This window comes from Miscanthus floridulus, chromosome 8 (genome assembly GCF_019320115.1).
Source record: "Miscanthus floridulus cultivar M001 chromosome 8, ASM1932011v1, whole genome shotgun sequence".
NCBI classification, from domain to species: Eukaryota; Viridiplantae; Streptophyta; class Magnoliopsida; order Poales; family Poaceae; genus Miscanthus; species Miscanthus floridulus.
In genome coordinates this window covers 89311063-89323651 of record NC_089587.1, presented here as the reverse complement: position 1 = coordinate 89323651, position 12589 = coordinate 89311063, and positions in this window count along the sequence as shown.

Here is a 12589-nt window from a genome sequence, read left to right as displayed (position 1 = left end):
AATTATACTATAAATAGTATTATTAACTTGCTAATTAGATAATTAAGTAACTAATTTAGGAGGTGTATTATGGGAGCCGTGGGAAGGTTTGGGGGTACCAGGCCCCCCTCAGCCCCCCTTCTCTGCTGCAACAATTCACCTGCTGCAACAGAAAAACCACATACATCTTCAATCTTAAGAGTCTCTAAGAGCGTGTTTGGTTAGAGGATAGGTTGGATGGGATATGATCATCTATGAATTTTAGGGCAGGGTTATCTATGTTGTCTGTTTGGTTGTTTGGATATGACGAATCATTTTTCTGTTTGGTTAGAAGGATATCTCTTGGATGGGACGAGCTACTTTTCTATTTGGTTGGATGAACAAGGATGAACAAGCTAGATATGGTGACCTCTTGCCCAAATTGCTGAGGTTACCACGTTATGCTTCAAACATGCACATATCACCTACAAAATATATCACACAACACATGATAGAATATATCCAAACAGGATAACATTCATTACACATTACCATGTCTAGTCGCATTTGCAAACATTAGCTTTTACAAAATATATAAGAACTCACGATGGACTGTTTGTGGGCTACACATTTGCTACAAAATATATAAAAACTCACGGTGGACTTTGTGAGTTAAGAGTTGGCAATTGCCCGCTGGAGACACCGTAATGGCACCTCCATTGCCCTGCTCTAAGCTAGTATTAGATGCCACGTGGAGGAGAGAGACGGCCAAAAACCTTTGAGCCAGTGAGAAGAGAAGAGCCAAACTTTTTGCTGGTTCCAATGCACGAGAGACATAAGTCCTCTACCTCTCCATTGCCAAAAGAGAGAATGAAAAGGAAATCATATGCGCATGGAGCATGCATAACACGGTACCATCTAAGGCCCCGCTGGCTATTTTTTTTTGGCTGGTGCTGAACCTGCTAACACTAGCCAACAGCAGCAGCATCAGCCGACTAATCAGCAACCAATTCAATTAAAGAATAGCCTCACACTAGCATTAAGGGGCCATTCGGCTGATGCAAAAATTGCATTGTTCACGGCTGAATGTTACTGTTTACGACCGATTTTCTCTCATAAATTCCTCCGGATTTATCCAGATTCCTTCAAATTCCTCCAAACGAACGGGGCCTAAATGCAATTCGAGTTCAAATTCAAACGCCACCCGCTGCTGGCTGATTCTGGTACATATCAATGAAACAGTTTATAACACAATTCAGATACATGCTGAGAAATTTCCTAACCATGGCTGAAATTACATGCTGCTGCTAGGCATAATTTCACCCAAACCCATCAGATACATGAACACAAGTGACCAGTCCAGCTAAACCAAAGCCCGTGTTAAGCCTGCAACCAATGGCATCAAATCAGCTTATGAGCCTTCCAGGCAGGTTATGCCTTGGCATTCCAGAGCTGACTGAGCTCCCCCCTGTTCGCTCCAAGCAAGACGATAACTCCTGCACACATTCGACACAACAAGATCTATAAGAACTCTGATATATTGCCCACCAAAATGTGTAAAAAGGGATCAAATTCGACTCAACAGTAGCTTACAGATGGATGACCGACCTTGAGGTCAAAAAAACTCCATGTTACGGATGGATCAACGACCGTTGTGTTTCAGCTGTTTGCATACATTCCTGCATATGTGTGCATCACTTGTTATTAGATAGAAATAACTAACATTTGTCATCATCAGTCACTCACTCCCACTTGCTCTATGCACATTAGAACGTAGAACTCTGCTAGACATAACAATTGTGTGGCAGAACCGTCTAAAATAGCACACTTACGGAGGCGCTTGTCTTTCACCAGACACTAAGCACCCCGAAAGCCAGCTACATCGGGCGGTATCCGTCGGGCACACCCCAAGGGAGAACCCGAAAGATCCACATTTTTCCCAAGGATCAAATAATGGGAACGAGCTACAATACAAGTCCATTTCATACCTTAGAGTTTCATAAAAAGTACATTATTACAATACCAAATACCAGAGTGCGAAATGATAAACAGCGGAATTTAAAAATATACATCTAGCGATAGGGACGAGGATCCTTCTGAGCCCACCAGAAGAATCCTCCACACAAGGTACTTCTCAAGCATCACCTACAACAGGGGTAAATAAACTCTGAGTACACAATGTACTCGCAAGACTTATCCGACTAGTGGGAATAATTTCCTGACTCTAAGGAATATGATATGCTTTATGGTTTGCTAGTTTTCTTTAGCAGAAAGCAACGCTAATAGTGAGTCCTTATTCATGTCTTATTATTAGCCGTATTAAGTTATCATCTAGCCAGTCTATATGAGCACCTGTTCTACTTTCAAGCAAGAGTGGAGCAATCAGTTCTATTTCTTCTCCTTTCAACTTTTAGTTCTTACTACGGTGCTAAACCACAGACAAGCCATACAAGATTTTCCGGCGATTCGCGAATCAATGTGCCCAGCTGGGTGCCCCGAAAACACACGCCCCGCCTGTACCCCAGGCACAAGCAGGACTAACCCATCACTCTCCTGTCTCGGGTGTCCAGGTCCCCGTCCAAACTTGGACTCCAAGCCCCCACTTCCCGAGTCTCGGACTCAGTGTGGTGCAAGGACCTCCACCATCCCCGCCTCCAATCATTCGGTCCGAAAAGAGCCAGATCTGCGACAAGAGAGCAACAAGTCTTCCCTACGCCCATACCCAAGTATGCGCTCGAGACAATAAATCTATGACTTGCCTAGAGTCATATGCAACGATCGGTCATTAATCGACACGGACAGAGAAAAAGTGTAACCAAGTCATGCCTGTTGGCCGCAGGACACAACCCCTTACACCCACCAGTACCCAATCCATATCCTTGCCCGATCACCATTTTTCTTTCCACCATTTTATCATGAGTGTTCATATTTTATTACCTATTTGTGAGTAACGACAGGTTACTCACGCTACCGGTATCTTGAGCATAGCAGCTATTCGGCATGTACTAGTAGGACTCATGGGTGGGTATGTTTATGCAGGTAGTTCCCATAAAACGCCTGTAACTTAAATGCACATCACATATATATATTTAGTGATCATAAAAATATGGGTTATGCTCCGAGGCTTGCCTTGGGCAGGCGCTGGGTCAGCAGGGTCAGCACCAATAGGCTCCTAGGCACCCTCCTGCACAAGGATCTCCTCCTCGTACTCCTTGATCACCTCGTCGTACTCTGGCTCGCCGACAGGTACGAAGTCTACCAGTTCGTGATCTACATGAAATGATGATGCAATGTTTAATAATATGACAACAACAACTCTTAACCTAAAAGTACACCTATTAAACGACTAAGTGAGGTCTACCCACTAAAGGCTAAGCTACGTATCGTCACCATTAACAAGTATGAAACATGGCATACATCCTCAAAGCAACTATAGGTATTCTTACTCCTAATACCGATCTAATCTAGATACGATAAAACAAGAGTAATGGCTATTTTATTTAACAATACATTCTAAGGCTACACAATTTACAGCAAGTACCTAACAACCTAGTGGACCTACTGTAAAATTTTTGTGGCTATATCTATCACCAATTATCCCCAAATATTCCTACAAGTATTAACCTACCTAAGATTAGTTCTTTAGTTTTGGATTTATGACCCAATACTCATCATAGCCAACTGCAATCCAACTATACTGTCAAGTAGATGGTATTTTTGCAAACCTAACAAAATTAGTCTCACTATTTTTGGACAATTATGCAATTTACTATGATTTCTTAAAGTTCAGCTTAAAAACTAATTTGAATAAGCATTTCTATTCTTCTGGAAATTGAGAAACCAATCTTGGCTCGTGGCCCAACACGCGCGGCCTGGCCCACCATGGCGCGATGCGCGTGCCAGCGCAGCGTGGCCCACGCGCACGCACGGCCCATCCGGCCAACGGCCCACGATGGAAGAGAGACCCATGCGCGTCGGCAACATGCAAAAACATCCCCGAACTACTCGGTATTTATAGCGAGCTCCAAAGCACTATTTCTCTAGTCTATGGTTTTACAGCTGCACCCTCCTCTTTCTCCTTCTTTACCACGGTGATGTCCCCCGGCACCCATGCCCGCACTGGCGCGACAGCACGGCACCAGGCGGCCACGCCGACGTCACCCGAGCCTCTAAGGCCTAGCTACGGGGCCAATGATTACCTCCATGACAACGCACGGCGTCTGGAAGTGATATGGCGAATAGGGTGTCATCCCGGGCTCCCTCCCCAGTGGTGGTCCTTGACCTGTGATGGCAGAAGCGTTCTCGTGAGCCACAGTGAAAATGGAACAAACCAAATAGCTAGCGAGCTTGAGGCACTACCCACGGAGACCCTGGAGGTGATGGTCTGGCCGGAGAAGGCTAGAGCTGAGCTGGCCGCGTGCGCACCGACGAGGCGACGGTGCATGGCGATGGCACGGCTATGCCAGGGACTGCTATACGGCGGTAGGGCTTAGACTATGGTGGGCATGGTGATGACTAGCTAGAGGGGAGGCTAGTAGAGCAAGGAATTGGAACGGGATGCCTTGGTTACATCGGTAGCCGATGGCACGCATCCGTCCGGTCTTATGGACCCAGCGAGGCGATGATTCAAAATTGGAGCATAGGATGGAGCTATAGGCAACGATGTGGGGTCGGTAGGACTGCTGGCTACCCAGCAGAGTCGAGGACATAGTCAATTTGAAGCACGGCACTGCCACCACGGTGAATTTGAAAGAACAGTCCCGGTGGCCATGGCAACAGCGGAGGCAGGGGAGCTTTGGCACGGCTTGGTTCAGCCTGGCTATTGATGTCAACGCAACAAACAAGTATGCACAATGATGGGGGATAGCAGGACATGCTCCAAGCGGCTGTCCGCATGGCTGTGGCTGCAAACCATCGAGGCTCAGCACGACGTCACAGCGGGCAGCGCCAGATAAGGGAAACATAGTGCAATGTGACACAGAGGTGATGGTGGAGCAGGCTACCATCCTTCGCGCGAGCAGCCAAGGTGAGTCAATGGAGCAGTGCCGAGCGTGGCCACTGGCGGCGCGCAACACAGGACCCGGTGCGCCTCCGGCCAAAGCAGGGCAGGACATGGCACGACAGTGGGATGCGACTGGCGCGGTAGGACCCGGTCGGCGTCACGGACGTAGTGCATTAGGCACGGCGATGCGACCCACGCGCTAGCGAGTGGCAGCAGGTAGCCAAGGCTATAGCTCTCGGGCCTACACGCATCGCAATCTCAGCGGCACGAAGACGTGGACTACGCCATGGTGCGCTGGGCGGGCCAGCAGTAGCGGCAGGCAAGCGGCAGCGGTGGTTGCGGTCAGCGCATGGTGGCAGGTGGCCTTAGCACGTAGCGCAAGAGTCGTGCACGTGCACAGGTGCGGTAGTGGGATGCAGCTGGTGTGGCAGCGTGCGCTGGCCAGCTAGCAACGGGTGGTGACCGCGCCCAGGGCTCGGCCATGTGCCATGCACACTTTTTTAAAGCAGTTAGAAAACTTGTACACAATGCTCCAAACACCAAACTAATTGCTCGATGCGCAAGAGGGTACATCAAGCTATCCACTGAAGTCATGACATCGCACAACCTCCTAAGCCGATCACCCTACAAAACTTGCCAAAAGTGGCTTCGTCGACCCCTTTTAAAACTTACTCGAAATGACATCGATTCAAACGATTTCGCGTCGAACCCCAAATCCGACCTACTGGATGTACTAGCTAGCTATCCTTGTCCTCGACCGCACATGTTTTATCACCGTTCACAAAATGTTCTATAGCATTTTGTTTCGATAAACATTCAATTAGAATGCTAAACAATATTATGCGACACGAAACATAACATTCGTTTCTTGTTTCATATAAATGTTTCCAGTGCTGAACATTGATTTGTAATTCATGTCATACACATTTGCACATAAGTAAGATGCTCATGCAATGTTTTAGCAAAATAGTACAATATAACACCCAGGGTGTTACAAATCTACCCCCCTAAAATAAAATCTCGACCCAAGATTTCGTGTGCCTAGTGCGAGAAAGAGATAGGGGATACATTTTTAGCGCAGCAACTAACTATCTGAGCTGGCGAGAAGGTGAGGGTAATGCTGCAATAGGTAACTCTCTTGTTCCCAAGTGGCTTTAGCCTCTGAATGATTTTGCCACTGCACCTTGTAGAATTTTACCACTCTGTTCCTGGTCACTCTCTCCTTCTCATCCAAAATTTTGATAGGGTGCTCCACATACGTTAAATCTGGCTGTAGAGGAAGTCCTTCCATTTCCACCGCTTCATCAGGAACCCACAAACACTTCTTTAGTTGTGATACATGGAACACATTGTGTATTGTAGATAGAATATCTGGAAGTTGTAGATGGTAAGCAACTGGACCACACTACTCCAATACCTGATATGGACCCACATATCGAGGGGCTAGCTTACCATGAATGCCAAACCGATGCACCCCTCTCATAGGAGACACCCTGATGTATACATAATCTCTGGCTACAAACTCCAAGGGCCTTCTCCGCTTATCGGCATAAGCTTTCTGTCAGCTTTGAGCTGCCTTCAAGTGACTCTGAATAATACTCACTTTCTCTCGAGCCTCATTTATGAAATCAGGCCCAAAGTACCCATGGTCTCCCACTTCAATCCAGTTCAGTGGCATTCTACACTTTTGCCCGTATAGAGCCTCAAATGGTGCCATGTGGATACTCTCTTGGTAGCTGTTGTTGTAAGAAAATTCAGCTAGCTTCAAGCATTTATCCCACTTCTTAGGGAAAGAGATGGCACAAGCCCTCAACATATCCTCGAGCACTTGGTTCACCCTTTTAGTTTGACCATTAGTTTGTGGGTGGTATGCTAAGCTTCTAAGAAGATGAGTTCCCAGACAGTGCTGCAGTTGCTCCCAGAAACAAGAGACAAAAATTGACCCTCTATCAGAGATGATAGTAAGAGGAACTCCATGAAGGGTCACAATCTAATCTAAATATATCTCAGCATACTTCTTGGTTGTATATCTTGTGTCCATCAGGATAAAGTGAGCAAACTTGGTGAGGCGGTCCATAATGACCCAAATAGAATCAAAACTCATGGAGGTGCGGGGTAAACCCACAATGAAATCCATGAAAATATCCTCCCATTTCCAAACAGGAATGGGCAAGGGCTGCAAATATCCTAGGGTATGTATATGATCTGCTTTAACTCTACCACAAGTGTCGTACTCCGTGACATGCCGGGTGATGTCCTGCTTCATGTTAGACCACCAGTATAAGTGGTGTAGATCATGGTACATCTTGTTACTGCCAGGATGAATAGACAACTTTGAATGGTGAGCTTCATTCAAATTTTTTCTTTTTAGCTCTTCATTGGATGGAACCCCCAGTCGATCCTTATATCTCACCACTCCATGTTCATCAACACTAAAATGGGGCCACGCCCTTCGGCCATCAATTTTCTGATGTGAGGAATCTCTTCGGGGTCTTCCTTCTGCTCCCGAATAACCTGCTCCAGCAATTCTGAGGTCAATGCAATGTGAGCCAATATCTCTGTATGGTTGAGAGATAAAGGTGGTTCCTCAACCTGGTGTGACTTTTGGCTCAAAGCATTAGCTACAACATTGGCCTTTCTTGGGTGATAATGGACTTCCAAATTGTAATCCTTTATCAATTCTAACCACCTCCTTTGCCTCATGTTCAGCTCAGACTAGGTAAAAATATACTTGAGGCTCTTGTGGTCTATGAAGATGTGCACTTTGTTGCCCAACAGATAGTGCATCCAAATCTTTAGAGCGTGGACAATAGAAGCTAGCTCTAAGTCATGAGTGGGGTAATTCACCTCATGCTTCTTCAGTTGGTGCGAAGCATAAGCTATCACACACCCATCTTGCATAAGCACACACCCAACCCTGTCTTCAAAGCATCATAGTATACATCAAAGGTCCTATCAATATCTGGTTGGGCCAACATAGGAGTAGTGGTCAGAAAAGTCTTCAGAGCTTGAAAAGCTTCTTCACAAGCTGAGCTCCAATCAAACTTAGCTTCTTTCTAGAGCAGCTTGGTCATTGGCTGGGCTATCTTGGAGAAATCAGGAATGAAACGCCGATAGTATCCAGCTAGACCAAGGAACTGATGAATTTGATGCATAGACTTGGAAGACTTCTAATCCAATACATCTTGCACCTTGCTGGGATCTACAGAAACGCCTTCAAGTGTCAACACATGCCCCAAAAACTACACTCGATCTAACTAAAATTCGCACTTGCTGAATTTAGCATACAGCTTGTGCTCCCTTAGTCGAGTCAGTACTATCCAAAGGTGTTGTGCATGCTCTTCGTCATTCTTAGAATAGATCAGGATGTCATCAATGAAAACTACCACAAACTTATCGAGCTCCAGCATGAAAACTGAATTCATCAGGTATATGAAGAAGGCAGGAGCATTGGTGAGACTAAAAGACATCACTAGACACTCATACAGCCCATACCTAGTAGAGAAAGTTGTCTTTGGTGTATCATGTGGCCTGATCTTGATCTAATGATAGCCTGATCAGAGATCTATCTTCGAGAACACTTTAGCACCAGCTAATTGGTCAAACAAAGTATCTATGTAGGGCAAGGGATACTTGTTCTTAATTGTTACCACATTAAGGGAGCAGTAATCCACACACATCCGCAAGGTACCATCCTTCTTCTTCATGAAAATAGCCGGGCAACCCCATGGTGAAGAACTAGGATGGATAAAACCTTTGTCCATCAACTCTTCTAGCTGCTTCTTCATTTCCGCTAGTTCCCTTAGAGCCATGCGGTACGGGCATCTAGAGATAGGGGCAGTACTAGGTTCAAGCTCAATGGAGAATTCTACCTCTCGATCCGGTGGCAACCCAGAAAGATCTTCAGGGAAAACATCCAGGAACTCACATACTACCGGAATGGAGGTAAGATCAGGAGAGGTTTCAGCATGGGCAGCAACAGGTAAGACTGGATCTGAGGGTACAATAAGAGACATTCTATCCTCATAAGAAGGAAGCCGTAACTCCACACTTCTCCTCTTCATATCCAATACTACCCCATACACCCACAACCAGTTCATTCCAAGAATAGCATCAATGCCTTGCCTAGGCATGACCATAAACTATAGGCGGTAAGTGTGGGTGGCTAATACCAAACTTACTGTATCTATGTGGGTATTGATGAACAATTGTGAACCCACAGTATGGGTCTTATAGGCATACGGTATAGCCATAAGTGATAAGTTGTGCTGCTCTACAAACCCCATGCTCATAAAGGAATGTGATACACTAGAATCGAACAATACCAAAGCTGGATGGCAGTTGATGGTAAACATACTAGCCATCACCAGCTCCTGCTGTAGAATATGCTCAGCATCTATGAAATGCACCTAGCCAGATTTGCTGGGCACTTTCTTCTTGATTATGGTCCTCTTGACAAGCCTAGAATTTGATGACGGTTGAGTGAGCTGAGCTGGCTAGTTCTAGGGGCAAGCTCGAGCATAGTGGCCATCTTTGCCACACTTGAAACAAGCACTTGGCTTGTTCCCAAACCCCTAATGAGGTGGGACCTGCTGTCCCTAAGATTGCTAAGGCTGCACCTACTGCGGAGGTGCACGGTACTATGTAGAGGAAGCTTGCGAAGTCTGCTGGGGTTGCCAGAACAAAGGCCCACCAAATGGTTGATAGGGCCTCCATCGGACAACCTATATCTTTTGTGTGTGAGGGTGGCCAGAGGATCCAGCTACCACCTGCTTCCTCTTCCAATTAGCCTGGGATTCCCACTGAAAACCTTCCATGGCAATGGCGGCATTCATCAGAGCCCCAAAGGTCTGATAGTTCGCCATGTACAACTTTTCCTGAAGGAGGGGAGCTAGACCATGAAAGAAGCGGTCCTTCTTCTTGTCATTAGTATCCACCTGACTACTAGCATACTAAGCCAAGTGATTGAACTTGTTCACATATTCCATCACCGTCCTGTTCTTCTAGCGCAACTCTAGGAACTCAGTCACCTTCTGGTTGATGACACCAGCAGGGATAAAGAACTCTCGAAATTGGTAGTGAACTCCTGCTAGGTTGCCAAATGATTTGGCTGCTCCATGGCCTAGAAGGTGTCCCACCATACACCTACAGACCCCAAAAGCTGCTGCGCTGCAAAGCGCACCTTCTGCTTGTCGGCCACTCCAAGGAGCCAAAACTTCTGTTCCATAGTACGAAGCCAGTGCTCCACCTCCAGAGGCTCATTAGATGGGGTAAAGGTGGGTGGGTGAGTCTTGAGGAAGTCCTAGTAGGAGGACGGTCTCTCAGGACGACGGGCACCACCCCCGTTCCCACTGTGACCCCCATGGCCTCCGTGGATGAGGCCCGCGACAGCCTATGCCATAATGTCCATGGCACGAGCTGACTCTCAGCGAGTAGCCAATAGCTCTGCCATCATCTCGACATGGGTCATCGGAGGTGGTGGTGGCAGTGGAGGAGGAGGAGCCAAAAGCAGAGCCCCATGGCTCTCCCCGTTGTGCTCATGGGCTTGGCCACTATCGCTAAGGCCCTCGCCAAGCCCGTGAGCGGGCCTAGCACTGGTGCTTCCACGTCTAGACCTTAGGTTCATCTGCAAGAGATAGGAACCATCCATTAGAACACCCTTCTAATCAGAATCATGGGATTAGAGAAATGATAGCATATTTATTAAAGCATCCATTTAGTTAGTCCTATCAATTTACTAATTCTATTATACGTGAAGGGGGATTTCAGTTGAAGAAAAATGCTATTATCATGATGCTTGCTTCGCCCTATACATTCACTCAAGCCAGAATATAGCGGCATTCACAAAACTTTTTGGCACATCGCACACTCACTTTCCGTATACTAAGCATTTTCTTATGCAACGTAAGTCAGTGTACCTATAGAAAATTGATTAGATAGAACTAGTGCCGCTATCCTAGATAGACCATATTGCTAGGGCTTATACTTATTTACCTAATATAATCGCATCCTACTTTTCGCAAAACATTTGTTGGTCAAATTTTGAAGTTTTTGGAAAAAGGGTGATGAACTCGTAACCAATATTGGCTCTAGTACTAACTGTGGCAGAACCGCTCAAAATAGCACACTTATAGAGGCGCTTGTCTTCCACCAGACACTAAGTACCCCAAAAGCCAGCTACATCGGGCGTATCATCGGGCACACCCCAAGGAAGAACCCGAAAGATCCACATTTTCCTCAAGGATCCAATAATGGGAACGAGCTACAATACAAGTCCATTTCATACCTCAGAGTTTCTTAAAAAGTACATTATTACAATACCAAATACCAGAGTGCGGAATGATAAACATCGAAATTAAAAAATATACATCTAGCGATAGGGACGAGGATCCGTCTGAGCGCACCAGAAGAATCCTCCACATAAGGTACTTCCCAAGCATGACCTGCAACAGGGGTAAATAAACCCTGAGTACACAATGTACTCGCAAGACTTATCCGACTAGTGGGAATAATTTCCTGACTCCAAGGAATATGATAGGCTTTATGGTTTGCTGGTTTTCTTTAGCAGAAAGCAACACTAATAGTGAGTCCTTATTCATGTCTTATTATTAGCCATATTAAGCTATCATCTAGCCAGTCTATATAAGCACATGTTCTACTTTCAAGCAAGAGTTGAGCAATCAGTTCCATTTCTTCTTCTTTCAACTTTTAGTTCTTACTACGGTGCTAAACCACATATAAGACGTACCGGATTTCCTGGTGATCTATGAATCAATATGCCTAGCTGGGTGCCCCGAAAACACACTGCTCCTGCCTATACCCCTAGGCACAAGTAGGACTAACCCATCACTCTCCTATCTCAGGGTGTCCAGGTCCTCATCCAAACTTGGACTCCAAGCCCCCACTTCCCGAGTCCCAGACTCAGTGTGGTGCAAGGACCTCCACCATCCCCGCCTCCAATCAGTCAGTCTAGAAAGAGTCAGATCTGCACGATAAGAGAGCAACAAGTCTTCCCTGCGCCCATACCCAAGTATGCGCTTGGGACAATAAATCTGTGACTTGCCTAGAGCCATATGCAACGACCGGTCCTTAATCGACATGGATAGGTAAAAAGTGTAACCAAGTCATACCTGTTAGCCATAGGACACAATCCCTTACACCCACTAGTACCCAATCAATATTCTTGCCTAGTCACCATTTTCCTTTCCACCATTTTATCATGAGTGTTCATATTTTATTACCTATTTGCGAGTAACGATAGGTTACTCACGCTACCGGTATCCTAAGCATAGCAGCTATTCGACCTGTACTAGTAGGACTCATGGGTGGGTATGTTTATGCAGGTAGTTCCCATAAAATGCCTATAACTTAAATGCACATCACATATATATATTTAGTGATCATAAAAATATGGGTTATGTTTCGGGGCTTGCCTTGGGCAGGCGTCGGGTTAGCAGGGTCAGCACCAACAGGCTCCTGGGCTCCCTCCTACATGAGGATCTCCTCCTCGTACTCCTCGATCACCTCGTCGTACTCTGGCTCGCCGATGGGTACGAAGTCTACCAGTTCGTGATCTACATGAAATGATGATGCAATGTTTAATAATATAACAACAACAACTCTTAACCT